Source organism: Triticum aestivum, chromosome 4B (assembly GCF_018294505.1).
Source record: "Triticum aestivum cultivar Chinese Spring chromosome 4B, IWGSC CS RefSeq v2.1, whole genome shotgun sequence".
Lineage (NCBI taxonomy): Eukaryota > Viridiplantae > Streptophyta > Magnoliopsida > Poales > Poaceae > Triticum > Triticum aestivum.
In genome coordinates, this window is record NC_057804.1 from 661488622 (window position 1) to 661505196 (window position 16575).

A 16575-nucleotide genomic window follows, 5' to 3' on the forward strand; every position below is an offset into this window, starting at 1 on the left:
GGATCTTGGTTGTCCTTGAATATTAACTTGGGGTGCCTTGGGCATCCCCAAGCTTAGGCTCTTGCTGTCGGTGTCAAAACCAGTGGATCTTGGGTAGGGGGTCCCGAACTGTGTGTCTAAGGTTGATGGTACCAGGAGGCGGGGGACACGATGTCTACCCAGGTTCGGGCCCTCTCTATGGAGGTAATACCCTACTTCCTGCTTGATTGATCTTGATGAATATGAGTATTACAAGAGTTTATCTACCATGAGATCGTAATGGATAAAACCCTAGAAGTCTAGCCTCTATGTTTATGATTGCCTGTACGGACTAAGCCCTTCAGTTTATATAGACATCGGAGGGGACCAGGTTTGTACAAAGTCGGTTACAGAGAAAGGAATCTTCATATCCGGGTGCCAAGCTTGCCTTCCACGCCAAGGAGAGTCCCATCCGGACACGGGAGAGAGTCTTCTGTCTTGTGTCTTCACGGCCCAATAGCCGGCCTACGCTACATAGTCTGGCCGTCCGAGGACCCCTTAATCCAGGACTCCCTCAGCAGCCCCTGAACCAAGGCTTCAATGATGAGGTGTCCGACACGCAAATTGTCTTCGGCATTGCAAGGCGGGTTCCTTCTCCGAATAGTCCAAAATAGTCTTTTGAACACAAGAATCGTGTCCGGCTCTGCAAAACAAATTCCACACACAACTGTAGAGAGTATAATATTTCACGAGTCCAATCCGCTGACAACTTTTTGTAGCGTGACATCACGTCGCCGCCCGACCATTATTTTGAACAGTTTTTTAGCCTGCCGCTCCATATTTCAAGATATGGTTTTATTGGCACGTCCTGTCGAAGTAGAGATCGTGTCTCCTTATCGCGGGATTCTCATCAATACGGGTGTGGGTAACCCAACCATGCCGTCTGCATGGCCCTTGGGGAATAGGCGAGTTTTAAGGCGAGTGGCGAGGCGCTTGATATTTGCTGCATTTATAAGGAGAAAAGGATTCACCCCTTTTCACCCACGCCTTCCCTTTCTCTGCCCATCCATTCTCGAGCTCCAACGCCCAAGTCCTCATCCTCTCGCCTCAAAAAAAAGCACCCCAATCATGTCCAGATCCAGAGCGCAGGGCAAGTGGATGGCCTCCTCCGTTAAGTAGAAGGACATTACTAAGCTCCGGGAGGCTGGGTATTCGGCCGAGGAAATCTCCCATCGGCTTCCGGCCAAGGGACAGATCATCCCCACCCCGGAGCCCCATGAGAGGGTAGTATTCATCCCCCACATCGCCCGCGGGTTGGGATTTTCTCTCCACCCATTCGTCCGCGGACTCATGTTCTACTATGGGCTGGATTTCCACGATCTGGCCCCCAACTCCTTCCTCAACATCTCGGCATTCATTGTCATGTGCGAGGCCTTACTCCTCACCGCACCCCACTTCGGATTATGGTTAAAGATCTTCAATGTGAAGCCAAAGGTCGTGGGCAGTCAACACGCGGAGTGCGGAGGCGCCATGGTGAGCAAGATGCCCAACGTCACATGGCCAATAACTACCTTTGTGGAGACCGTCAAAGGGTGGCAATAGCAGTGGTTCTATGTCACAGAGCCGTGCGACACCACCTGGGCCGCGGATCCTAAATTCCAGTCCAGAGCCCTGATGCGGCTCACCTCCTGGCTAGAGAAGGGCCGGGACTGGTCTTCATCGGACGAGGTGACAACGCTTCAGACGCGCATCAGGAGCATGATAGACAAGAATATCAAGCTTGTCGATGTGATCCAGTTGATGCTTGTTCGCCGGATCCTTCCGTGCCAAAGCCGGACTTGCCATTTGTGGGAGTACAATCCGGCCAAGCACCAGACCTTGCTACAGTTCTTCGACACTCCGCATGAAGATATCTAGAAGGTGCTTTTCAAGTCCAACGAGACGTGGCCGGATACGACCGAGGACTGTGGGCACGACTTGGCCCATCCCGCTAGTCCAGTAAGTTTTTTCATGTTTTCAAGGTGTATACTTTACTTGCATACTCGAGGAAGACGCCTAAGCCTCCCTACTAAGTCTCTCAGGGCTGGACAAAGAATGCAGAGCGGATTCACTATCCGGCTCCGCTGCCCGAAGACCCAGCAGTTCCACTTCTGACGAAGATGTTGGTTCCGGCGCCCTATCAAGCACCGGAGAAGAAGGCCAAGGGGACCAAAGGTGGCCTCCATCATAAGGGCACTTCAGACGTGACGTCCGGAGATGCCGAGACTCATTCCTCCGCCACCGAGGACGACGAGGAAGAAGAGGTAGAAGAAGAAAGCAATTCCCCCCTGAGTGGGGAAGAAACAAAAGGATGGCCTCCACGCATCCGGAGGCCGAAGCATCCAAGAAGGGGAAGGCTTCCCTCCCAGACAATTCCACAGCGGACAGCGACAACAGCTCGGAATGGCGCCCCAGGGATAAGCCCCTGGCCGAATCGTAAGTAGTCAAAGATGCACTCATATATCCGGCCCTTTTCCTTCATGGTTTTTACATGTCGAATCATGTGCTGCAGCTCGGCCCGTTCCGTCCTCCAGCAATCCTCATCAACGGGTAATTCGCTGGACCCAAAGGTGATGGATAGCAGGTCCCTTCCGGCGGCCTCCTCTCCCAAGGCCATGGATGACACTGAGGCGTTGTCCCGAAGGACCCCAGGCCAGGGAGCGATGAAGGAGGCCGTCAAGGCGGCGTCAGAGGGTGAAACCTTGGCCGCCGGACACATCGGGGAGCAAATCCCCATAGATACTGGTGATGGGGGCCATATCCAATTCGGCCCCCAGCCGAATACAATTTTGGAGACCTATACGGCTCCGGAATTAGGAAAGCAGCCTCTTTCGAAAGAAGGAGGTGCACCTATTCCACCGGTGACCTCTGTCCATCCAGAGGCACCGGATAATTTGCTTGAAGCGCTGCAAGGCACTTCCATTGTTGAGGAACATCGTATCCTTATGGGTACGATGGTTGAGAGGGTGCGGTCCATTAAGAGCGGACTGACCGACGCTTGTACCAGTGTTCTAAGAGGTTTTGAGGTGAGCAACACAATTATATAAAAAGAATGCCATAGTATAGACAGTAGCCCTGAGACTCTGTCCGGTGTTCAGAAAGAAAAGCCGAATAGAGGATCAAATAATTTTCGCAGGAGACTAACCTGACATGTCTATGTGAATAAGCAGGCGTCGTTGCTAGCTGCAACCTCTCATGCTGCTGAGGACTCTAGACTGAAGCATAGTCTGGAGCGGACCGAGGAAGAGCTCGGCCGTGTGAAGAAACAGCTGGAAGACAATTAAGGTATGCAATAACCTTGTCTATATTCAGGAAGGATGAATGATTTGTGCTGATAAAGTCCCATGATATTTATTAGGAGCGGTGGCCGAGGTGGAGACCCTCAAGAAGGTGTTGGACGAGGCCGAGGAGAGAGCGGCCAAGGAACAAGCCGCCCATGAAAAGCATGAGGCCAGGGTCGGTGAGGTCCAGCAGGAGCTCCAGGACACCATGAAGTAATGCGAGTCCTTGGAGCACAACATTGCGGATCAAGAGTCCGAACTTGCTAAGGCCCGCCAAAGCGCACACGATGCCCGAGTTGAAGCCCAGGGCGCCCTCCAGGAAGTCCAGGAGGCCAGAAAAATCGCAGCGAGTAAGGCCTTTATTATGCAGAGCAAATATGTGAAGAAAAGATTCCTCCTACTGACCCAGATTTGGAGTTCTACAGGGGCGTTTGCGGACCTACCGTGCAACATTTCAGACGCTACGGAGTTCTTCCGAGCCGAAGATGGGAGTTCCACGGAGAAGCTGTTTTGGTCGAAATACCTTGCGCCAGAACATCCGGTGCCCTTTGGCGATCAGCTAAAACAGCTGGTCGAACTGCATAGGGTGGCCTAACTAGCCATGAAGGATTTAATAATCCGTCTATGGCCTGCCGAAGCCATACCTAGCAGCTACTTCGGGGTCGTGAAGCGGCTGGTCAATGCGCGCCCTCAGCTTGATGCCATCAAGCGGTCAGTCTACATCGAAGGCGCGCGAATGGCCTTCGCCCGAGTCAAGATACAGTGGGTGGAGATGGACGCTGTGAAGCTTGCGACCGATGGACCGCCCGCGGGCAAGGAGCACCGCACGCCCGAGCGGTATTTTGAAGATGTCTTGAAGGGATCCCGCGTTGTAGAGGGGCTGTGTTCGAAAGACATTATCTTTGAATGAAGTCATTCATATTGTCCCTTCCTGTATTATGAAATAAAGTCGTTATGTAATATAATGCATGTTATTTAAAATTGTACCTCCTGTGCGGCCGTTTTGTTAAATCTGAGAGTTGGTCAGTCGTTGGCTTCAGCCCCCACATAGGTAGTACGGGGGTGTTTGGGATGAATCTAAATACTCTTTATCCCAAAGTCTGGTCCTTAAAGGAGGTGTTTAACGCAACGAACCAGGAAATCGGACTATGTGGCTTTATCACCCTCACTTAGCCAAAGGACTTTGACAAATAGAAATGTAGGCGCAGTCCCTAGTTAGTATTTAATTCGGACTAGAGTGTTGTAGACACCTTGTCGGGTAAAGGCCGATTCGTCGCACGAGGCGCAAGAAATCACAAAAGATTTTGATCCTCCGAATAGCTGACCATCTCTCGCCACATCATGATAGTCGGTTTTCGGCTTTCTCTACTGAGGTGTTTGCTCGAATAAACCAGAGACACAATCGCAGTAGTTCTCCCTTGCCTACCCTAGCCGATAGAGCGGAACGTAAGGTAGTAAGCATAGGATCCGGGCAACACAACTATTGACCAAAGACATGATTCGGAGCCAATGCATATAATGCTACAATTCGGGGTGCCAAACTCTACTGTAAAAAGTGTTTGGACTTTGTTGCCGTAGTATGGAGCATAATGAATCCCCTGGCGAATTTAAAGCGTACCAAAGTGTATGGGTGCAATCGATAAGAATAAGGAAATAAAATGAAATAGCAATTTAATGCCACATAAGTTAGGCCGCAAACTTTTTTTATTGTAATTTGATTAATACGCCAAAGCTTATTTGTACAAATAGTGTGATAAACAATATGGCTGTTTAACGTGCCAAGACCAGGGGGGAGCTGTGTGCGGGTCCCGAAGACAGGTAGAATGATCATCAAGAAGAACATCTAGAGATTCCCTCACATGTCCATACTGCTTCCCTCCTTGGTATGTATATATCCTTCGAAAGGACCGATGACCAGGCCGTCGGGAGGGGCCTGTGAAAAAGACACAAAAAATGATAAGAAGGAAAAGGAAAAGGTATGTGTGTGAGTCATATGATGGGCCACAATAACGTTATGCCTCCGTCTATGCCCATGGTATGTTGAGTGCGTAGTTATCTATGCGCGGTACGCACGCTGCCATTTGGTCGGGATTGAGACAGAGGCCAAATTGCTAGTCGAGCTCTTGATGAGCTGGACTGTCCTGCTGCAGAGTAGTCCGGACTCGTTTGACAGTGTCTGGGAGCTTGGCCGCCGAATTAAATTTCTGCTTGATAAGGCCGCTCTGTACCTCTGATGCCAGAGCGGCGGAGTGCTCCTCAGTACGGATGGAGCGCTCTGTGTTTCCATTGACTGTTATCACACAGCATGGTCCGAGCATCTTAAGTTTGAGATAAGCATAATATGGCACCACATTGAATCGAGCAAATGCAGTTCGTCCGAGCAGGGCATGATAGCCACTACGGAAGGGACGATGTCAAAGATCAACTCTTCGCTTCAAAAGTTGTCCAGAGATCCGAACAAAAACTTCCAATGTGATTGAGCCCGTGCAGCGGGCCTCTACACCTGGTATAACTCCTTTAAAGGTAGTTTTTGTGGGCTTGATCCTGGATGGATTGCTGCCCATTTTGCACACCGTATCCTGATATAGCAGGTTCAGGCTGCTGCCACCGTCCATGAGGACTCGCGTGAGGTCGAATCCATTAAATTATTGGGTCGAGGACCAATGCGGCTGAACCGCCATGACGGATACTGGTCTGATGGTCCCTGCGATCGAAAGTGATTGGGCAGGACGACCATGCATTAAACTTTGGGGCGACTGCCTCCATCGCGTAGACGTCCCTGAGCGCGCACTTGCGCTCCCTCTTAGGGATATGGGTAGCACATATCATGTTCACCGTTTTAACTTCTGGGGGGGGGGGTACTTCTTCTGTCACCCTGTGTTCGGTGGCCGGGGCTCCTTGTCATCGTCCTTGCTCTATGACCCCTTCTCCTTGTTCTCGGCATTTAACTTGCCGGCCTGTTTAAAAACCCAACAGTCTCTGTTGGTATGATTGGCTGGTTTATCAGGAGTGTCGTGGATTTGACATGGACGATCGAGTATGCGGTCCAAGCTGGACGAGCCCGGATTGTTTCTTTTATATGGCTTCTTCCGTTGACCGGACTTGGAGCCACTGAATCCGAAATTGACCGCCGAGTCCTCGGTGTTGTCACCATTGCTTCGATGCTTGTGTCTATTGCGTCGGGGCTTGCCGTTGCTATTTCTGGCTTCAGAAGTGCCAGGCTCACTTGCATTGTTATTGCTATGGGCTAGCCAGCTATCCTCGCCCGCGCAGAAGCGGGTCATAAGCGTCGTGAGGGCTGCCATAGACTTCAGCTTTTCTTGGCCGAGGTGTCGGGCGAGCCATTCGTCACGGATGCTATGTTTAAAGGCCGCTAGGACTTCGGCATCCGGACAGTCGATGATCTGGTTTTTTTTTTAGTTAAGAACCTAGTCCAGAATTTCCTGGCTAACTCTCCGGGCTGTTGAACTATGTAACTTAAGTCGTCGGACTCCGGAGGTCGGACATATGTACCCTAGAAGTTGTCGAGGAAGGCGTCTTCCAAGTCGTCCCAGCTGCCAATTGAGTTTTCGGGCAAACTGTTCAACCAGTGCCGAGCAGGTCCCTTGTATTTTAGCGGGAGGTATTTAATGGCATGAAGATCAACACCGCGGGCCATATGAATATGGAGGAGAAAATCCTCAATCCATACCACGGGGTCTATTGTCCCATCATATGATTCGATGTTCACGGGTTTAAACCCTTCCAGGAATTCATGTTCCATTACTTCATCAGTAAAGCAAAGGAGGTGTGCGGCGCCTCTATATCGGGCCAAGTTGCGATGTAGCTCGGATGGAGTTCGTCTGCGGTTTTCGGCCCGAGCATGGTTATGTTTGTCACTTCCGGCCGGATGGCCATCATCGCGCATTGGGGCACGCCCCCGCGATCCATAGATCGATCTGGTCTAACCTGCTCTGTTTTCCAGGTCATGCTGCAGGTCATATGTGTATCCCCGAGCTGTTGTGTCTCTGTTTTTACGACGAGGTAGTGTGGGCTGGTGTTCAGCTTGAGTTGCCGCTTTGTCCCGGCCATGTGGTGCTCGGTCAACCGTATTACGTGCTGGTAGGACGGGCTCTAGCGCCTCGTCATCGAATTGGGGTAACAATTTGCTTTTCGGGTAGCTTTTGGTTGGGCATTCGAGGCCGTATTCCTCGGCTGCCAGGACATTATTCCATCTGTCATTGAGTAGATCTTGATCAGCTTAAAGCTGCTGCTGCTTCTTTTTCAGGCTCCTTGGTGTGGCTATTAGCCGGCGCTTAAAGCGCTCCTGATCGACGGGCTCCTCAGGCACGATAAAGTCTTCGTCGCTGAGGCTCGCCTCATCCTCGGAGGGTGGAAGATAAATTACTGTCCTCCGAGTCTTTGTTAACGGCCTGTTCATTAGGGTTGACTTGCCCATCCTCCGGTTCATCCTGTTTGGAAGTTGGCTCAATGGGGTCTTCGTTGTCTTCGGTGTCGTACGGAGTATTATTTTCTCCTGTGCCGGTATTGCTGCTTTTGCCACGGCGTGGTTTAGAACGGCACCGCTGACATCGACGCTTTGGCTGTATCTCAGGAGGCTTATCCTCAACTGGATCCTTCTCGTTGTCGCCATTGTTCTCTTTGGGTGTATCCACCATTGATACGTCATACGAGGAGGTGGTTGTCCAGCGTCCTGTAAGCGGTGGTTTTTGTGCCTGCTCCTCTCCGGCATCGTCGTCCATACTGTCGATGTCTTCGGAGCCATAATCGAGCATGTCGGTTAAGTCTTCGATAGTGGCTATGAAGTGGGTGGTGGGTTGGAATCAGAATTCTCCGTCATCAGCTTCCAATCCAAACCGGATATAGTTCGGTTTAGAGTTCCCTGATAAGGAGAGGGCTTTTAATGAGTTTAGCACATCGCCTAAAGGTGAGTGCCGGAAGATGTCCGCGGAGCTAAATTCAACGATCGGCGCCTGATCAGGTTCGATGGGCGTGGATGCACGTGGTTCGGAACCTATGGCCAGAGACGAATCCGAGGTTCCAGTGACACAGGCCCCGCTCGAGGTTGGATCTGTGTGCGTCTCTAACGCCGCTAAGTCTGTGGCTTCCATGGCGGGGTTGAGCTTCCTGTCCTCGGATGGCGCAATCTGCTCCGGATCCAGGGCCAGAGCAGTTACAGGCGCTATCTCCTGGGCACGGTCCAATGATAGATTTAGTTCATGTTCATCATGGTGGCAGGGAGCGGCTGCCATGGGCTCGAATCCGTCGAAGATCAAGTCTCTGCGGATATCGGCAACGTAATTCAAGCTTCCGAACCTGACCTGATGGCCAGGGGCGTAGCCGTCGATCTGCTCTAGATGGCCAAGCGAGTTCGCCCGTAGTGCGAAGCCGCCGAATACGAAGATCTGTCCAGGGAGGAAAACCTCCCCCTGAACTACATTGTTGTAGATGATTGACGGAGCCATCAAACCTTTTGGTGACGATGCAGCGGAACTCGCAATGAAAGCACCAATGTCCGTGTCAAAACCGGCGGATCTTGGGTAGGGGGTCCCGAACTGTGCATCTAAGGTTGATGGTAACAGGAGGCGGGGGACACGATGTTTACCCGGTTCGGGCCCTCTCTATGGAGGTAATACCCTACTTCCTGCTTGATTGATCTTGATGAATATGAGTATTACAAGAGTTGATCTACCACGAGATCGTAATGGCTAAAACCCTAGAAGTCTAGCTTGTATGTTTATGATTGCCTCTACGGACTAAGCCCTCCGGTTTATATAGACATCGGAGGGGACTAGGGTTGTACAAAGTCGGTTACAGATAAAGGAATCTTCATATTCGGGCGCCAAGCTTGCCTTCCACGCCAAGGAGAGTCCCATCCGGACACGGGAGAGAGTCTTATGTTTTGTATCTTCACGGCCCAATAGTCCGGCCTACGATACATAGTCCGGCCATTCGAGGACCCCTTAATCCAGGACTCCCTCACTTGCCACGTCTTATTCCATAGTCCATCGAATCCTTACCCAAAACTTGAAAACTTGACAACACAAAACTTAACAGAAAACTCGTAAGCTCCGTTAGTATAAGAAAGTGAATCACCACTTAGGTATTGTTGTGAACTCATTCTAAATTAATATTGGGCTTGTATCTACTGTATTCCAACTTATACATGGTTCGTACCCTCCGATACTACTCATAGATTCATCAAAATAAGCAAACAACACACAGAAAACAGAATCTGCAAAAATAGAACAGTCTGTAGTAATCTGTAACTCTCGAATACTTATGTAACTCCAACAATTCTGAAATAAATTGGAGGATGTGAGTAACTTGTCTATTAATCTTCTGCATAAAGAATCAACTTAAAAGCACTCTTCTGTTAAAAATGACAATTATTCTCGTGAGTGCAAAGTTTCTGTTTTTTACAGCAAGATCGCATTAACTTTCACCCAAGTCTTCCCAAAGGTTCTACTTGACACTTTATTGAAACAAAAGCTATAAAACATGATTACTACGGTATCTTAATCATGTGTACACACAAAAACACTAGGGGTAAATATTGGGTTGTCTCCCAACAAGCACTTTTCTTTAATGCATTTCTAGCTAGGCATGATGATTTCAATTATGCTCACATAAAAAATAAGAATTTAAACATAACGGGAGCATCATGAAGCATATGACTAGCTCATTTAAGTCTAACCCACTTCCTATGCATAGGATTTTTTGAGCAAACTACTTATGGAACAAGAATCAACTATCATAGGAAAGCAAAACAAGCTTAACTTCAAAATCTTCAACACATAGAGAGGAAACTTGATATTATTGCAATTCCTACAAGCATATATTCCTACCTCATAATAATTTTCAGTAGCATCATGAATGAATTCAACAATATAACCATCACATAAAGCATTATTTTCATGATGCATGAGCATAGAAATTTTACTACTCTCCACATAAGCAAATTATTCTCATCAATAGTGGTGGGAGCAAACTCAACAAAATAACTATCATGTGAGGCATGATCCAAATGAAAATTAAAATCAAGATTACAAGTTTCATGGTTATCATTATTGTTTATAGCATACATGTCAACACAATAATCATCATAGATAGCAACTTTGTTCTCATAAGCAATTGGAACCTCTTCCGAAATAGTGGATTCATCACTAAATAAAGTCATGACCTCTCCAAATCCACTTTTATCAATATCACAATAAGATTCAACACCCTCCAAAATAGTGGGATAGTTACTTCCTAAAGTTGACACTCTTCCAAACCCACCTTCATCAATATAATCATCATAAATAGGAGGCATTCTTTCATCATAATAAATTTGCTCATCAAAACATGGGGGACAAAAAATATCATCTTCATCAAACATAGCATCCCCAAGCTTGTGGCTTTGCATATCATTAGCACCATGGATATTCAAAGAATTCATACTAACAACATTGCAATCATGTTCATCATACAAAGATTTACTGCCAAAAATTTTACTGCATTCTTCTTCTAACACTTTGGCACAATTATCGAAATCCTTATTTTCATGAAAGACATTAAAAAGATGAAGCATATGACTCAACTTCAATTCCATTTTTTTGGTAGTTTCCTTTTGTAGACTAAACTACTGATAAAACAATAAACTCAAAGATTCAATTGCAGGATCTAAAGATATACCTTCAAGCACTAACCTCCCCGGCAACGGCGCCCGAAAAGAGCTTGATGTCTACTATGAAACCTTCTTCTTGTAGACGTTCTTGAGCCTCCAAGTGCAGAGGTTTGTAGGACAGTAGCAAATTTCCCTCAAGTGTATGACCTAAGGTTTATCAATCCGTGGGAGGCGTAGGATGAAGATGGTCTCTCTCGAACAACCCTGCAACCAAATAACAAAGAGTCTCTTGTGTCCCCAACACACCCAATTCAATGGTAAATTGTATATGTGCACTAGTTCGGCGAAGAGATGGTGATACAAGTGCAATATGGATGGTAGATATAGATTTTTGTAATCTGAAAATATAAAAACAGCAAGGTAACAAGTAATAAAAGTGAGTGAAAACGGTATTGCAATGCTTTGAAACAAGGCCTAGGGTTCATACTTTCACTAGTGCAAGTTTTCTCAACAATAATAACATAATTGGATCATATAACTATCCCTCAACATGCAACAAAGAGTCGCTCCAAAGTCACTAATAGCAGAGAACAAACGAAGAGATTATTGTAGGGTACGAAACCACCTCAAAGTTATTCTTTTCGATCAATGCATTGGGCTATTCCTATAAGTGTCACAAACAGCCCTATAGTCCATAGTAAAATAACACCTTCAGACACAAATCAACCAAAACCCTAATGTCACCTAGATACTCCAATATCACCTCAAGTATCTGTGGGTTTGATTATACGACATGCATCACACAATCTTAGATTCATCTGTTCAACCAACACAAAGAACTTCAAAGAGTGCCCGAAAGTTTCTATCGGAGAGTCAAGAAGAAAACGTTTGCCAACCCCTATGCATAGATTCCCAAGGTCATGGAACCCGCAAGTTGATCACCAAAGCATACATCAAGTGAATCAATAGAATACCCCATTGTCAGCACGGGTATCCCACGCAAGACATACATCAAGTGTTCTCAAATCCTTAAAGAATCAATCCGATAAGATAACTTCAAAGGAAAAACTCAATTCATTACAAGAAGGTAGAGGGGAAGAAACATCATAAGATCGAACTATAGTAGCAAAGCTCGCGGTACATCAAGATCGTGCCACATCAAGAACACGAGAGAGAGAGAGAGAGAGATCAAACACATAGCTACTAGTACATACCCTCAGCCCCGAGGGTGAACTACTCCCTCCTCATCATGGAGAGCGTCGGGATGATGAAGATGGCCACCAGTGATGGATTCCCCCTCCGGCAGGGTGCCGAAACAGGGTCCCGATTGGTTTTTGGTGGCTACAGAGGATTGCGGTGGTGGATCTCCTGATCTAGGTTATTTTCTAGAGGTTTGGGGATTTATAGGAGAGGTTGGCGTCGAGAACAAGTCAAGGGGCCCCACGGAGAGTCCACGAGGTAGGGGGCGCCCTCCACCCTCGTGCGGCCCATGGGCCTCCCCTCCGGTAACTCTTCGTTCCAGTATTTTATTTATTTTCCAGAAAAAACCTCCGTTCATTTTCAGTGCATTCCGAGAACTTTTATTTCTGCACAGAACCAACACCACGGTAGTTTTGCTAAAAACAGCGTTAGTCTGGGTTAGTTCTAACCAAATCGTACCAAAATCATGTAAAAATATTGTAAACATCGCATGAATACATCAAAAATTATAGATACATTGGAGACGTATCAGTACTATTCTCACTTTCGAGAGAAGGTACAATTACCTCATCAAGTTCTACTTTCCTCCCACCCACTTCTTTCGAGAGAAACTCCTTTAGAAAGGACCCATTCTCAACAACAAAGATCTTGCCTTCGAATCTATCATGGAAGGTGTACCCAATTGTTTCCTTAGGGTATCCTATGAAGACACACTTCTCCGATTTGGGTTCGAGCTTATCAAGCTGAAGCCTTTTGACATATGTGTCGCAACCCCAAATTTTAAGAAACGACAGCTTAGATTTCTTGCCAAACCACAGTTCCTACGGTGTCGTCTCAACGGATTTAGATGGTTCACTATTTAACTTGAATGCGGATGTCTCTAACGCATAACCAAAAAACGATAGTGGTAAATTGGTAAGAGATATCATATATCGCACCATATCTAATAAAGTGCGGTTACGACGTTCGGACACACCATTACGCTGTGGTGTTCTAGGTGGCGTGAGTTGTGAAACAGTTCCACATTGTTCTAAATGAAGGCCAAACTCATAAATCAAATATTCACCTCCACAATTAGATTGTAGAAAATTTATTTTCTTGTTACAATGATTCTCCACTTCACTCTGAAATTCCTTGAACTTTTCTAATGTTACATACTTGTGTTTCATCAGGTAGCTATACCCATATCTACTTAAATCATCAGTGAAGGTGAGAAAATAACAATACCTATCGCGTGCTTCAACACTCATCAGACCGCATACATCCATATGTATTATTTCAAATAATTTATTAGCTCTCCTCGTTGTTCCGAATAACGGAGTTTTAGTCATCTTGCCCATGAGGCATGGTTTGCAAGTATCAAATAATTCATAATAAAGTGATTCCAAAAGTCCATCCATATGGCATTTCTTCATGCACTTTACACCAATATGACCTAAACGGCGGTGCCACAAGAATGTTGCACTATCATTATCAACTTTGCATCTTTTGGTATCAATATTATGAATATGTGTATCACTACGATCGAGATTCAATAAAACATTAACATTGGGTGTATGACCATACAAAGTTTTATTCATGTAAACATAATAACAATTATTATCTGTCTTAAATGAATAACCGTATTGCAATAAACACGATCCTACCTTGTTCATGCTCAACGCAATCACCTAATGACATTTATTTAGGTTCAACACTAATCCCCAAAGTATAGGGAGTGTGCGATGATGATCATATCAATCTTGGAACCACTTCCAACACACATCATCACCTCACCCTCAACTAGTCTCCATTCATTATGCAATTCCTGTTTTGAGTTACTAATCTTAGCAACCGAACAGGTATCAAATTCCCAGGGGCTACTATGAGTAATAGTAAGGTACATATCAATAACATGTATATCAAATATACCTTTGTTCACTTTGTCATCCTTCTTATCCGCCAAATATTTGGGGTAGTTCTGCTTCTAGTAACCATTTCCTTTGCAGTGGAAGCACTCAGTTTCAGGCTTGGGTTAGCTTTAGGCTTCTTCATGGGAGTGACAACTTGCTTGCCATTCTTCCTAAACTTCCCTTTCTTTCCCTTGCCCTTTTTGTTGAAACTAGTGGTCTTGTTCACCATCAACACTTGATGCTTTTTATTGATTTCTACCTTTGCTGATTTCAGCATCGCGAAAAACTCGGGAATCGTTTTCATCACCCCTTGCATATTATAGTTCATCACGAAGGTCTAATAGCTTGGTGATAGAGACTAAAGAACTCTGTCAATCACTATCTTATTTGGAAGATTAACTCCCACTTGATTCAAGCGATTGTAGTACCCAGACATTTTGAGCACATGCTCACTAGCTGAGCTATTCTCGTCCATCTTGTAGGCAAAGTACTTGCCAGAGGTCTCATACCTCTCGACAAGGGCATGAGTCTGAAATACCAATTTCAGCTCTTGGAACATCTCGTATGCTTTGTGGCGTTCAGAACGTTTTTGAAGTCTCGGTTCTAAGTCGTAAAGCATGGTGCACTAAACTATCAAGTAGTCATCATATCGAGCTTGCCAAACATTCATAACGTCTGCATCTGCTCCTGTAATAGGTCTGTCACCTAGCGGTGCATTAAGGACATAATTCTCCTGTGCAGCAATGAGGATAATCCTCAGATCACGGACCCAGTCCGCATCATTGCTACTATCATCTTTCAACTTAGTTTTCTCTAGGAACATATCAAAAAATAGGGGAGCCACAATGCGAGCTATTGTTCTACAACATAATTTGCAAATACTATCTGGACTAAATTCATGATAAATTAAGTTTAACTAATCAAATTACTTAAAAACTCCCACTTAAACTGACATCCCTCAAGTCATCTAAGTTTAATGTGATCCAAATCAAATAACCCACGTCCGATCATCACGTGAGATGTGGCATTCATCAATGGTGAACATCTCTATGTTGATCATATCTACTATATGATTCGTGTTCGATCTTTCGATCTCCAGTGTTCCGAGGCCGTCTCTGTACATGCTAGGCTCGTCAAGTTTAACCCAAGTATTCCACGTGTGTAAATATGGCTTACACCCGTTGTATGTGAACATACAGTCTATCACACCCGATCATCACATGGTGTCTCAACACGATGAACTGTAGCAACGATGCATACTCAGGGAGAACACTTTTATCTTGAAATCTAGTGAAGGTATCATCTTATAATGCTACCGCCGTTCTAAGCAAAATAAGATGCATAAAGGATAAACATCACATGCAATAAAAAATATGTGACATAATATGGCCATCATCATCTTGTGCTTTTGATCTCCATCTCCAAAGCATCGTCATGATCTCCATTGTCACCAACTCGACACCTTGAACTCCATCGTTGCATCGTGGTCGTCTCGCCAACTATTGCTTATACAACTATTACTAATGCATAGTGATAAAGTAAAGCAATTACATGGATTTTGCATTTCATACAATAAAGAGACAACCATAAGGCTCCTATCGGTTGCTAATAGATTACAAAACATGATCATCTCATAAAATAATGTATATCTCATCACGTCTTGACCATATCACATCACAACATTCCCTACAAAACGAAGTTAGACGTCCTCTACTTTGTTGTTGCAAGTTTTACGTGGCTGCTACGGGCTTCTTGCAAGAACCGTTCTTACCTACGGCACAAAAACCACAACGGTGATTTATTAAGTTTGTTGTTTTAACCTTCAACAAGGACCGGCCGCAGTCAAATTTGATTCAACTAAAGTAGGAGAAACAGACATCTGCCAGCCACCTTTATGCAAAACTAGTTGCATGTCTGTCGGTGGAATCGGTCTGATGAACATGGTCATGTAAGGTTGATCCGGGTCGCTTCATCCAACAATACCGCCAAATCAAAATAAAACATTGGTGGTAAGGAGTATGACTATCACCACCCACAACTCTTTGTTTTCAACTCGTGCATATCATCAAAGCATAGACCTAGCTCATGATGCCACTATTAGGGAACGTAGCATGTAATTTCAAAAAAAAAATCCTACGCTCACACAAGATCTATCTAGCAGATGTATAGCAATGAGGGGGGAGAGTGTGTCTACGTACTCTCGTAGAACGTAAGCGGAAGCGTTTCACAACGTGGTTGATGTAGTCGAACTTTCTTCACGATCCACTGATCGAGTACCGAACGTACGGCACCGCCGAGTTCTGCACACGTTCAGCTCAGTGACGTGCCTCACCTTCTTGATCCAGCAAGACATTGAGGTAGTAGATGAGTTCCGTCAGCGCGATGGCATGGTGACGGTGATGGTGAAGTGATCTCCGCAGGGCTTCGCCTAAGCACTACGAAAATATGAACGGGGGAGTAAACGATGGAGGTGGCGCCGCACACGGCTAGGCATTTGTTGTGGTTTGCTAGGCGACCCCTCCCACATAGGTGGGGGTGGAGGGACCAGCCAAGAGGCGCTTCCAAGTAGGCCGAATACTACTTGGGGTCCCTCCCC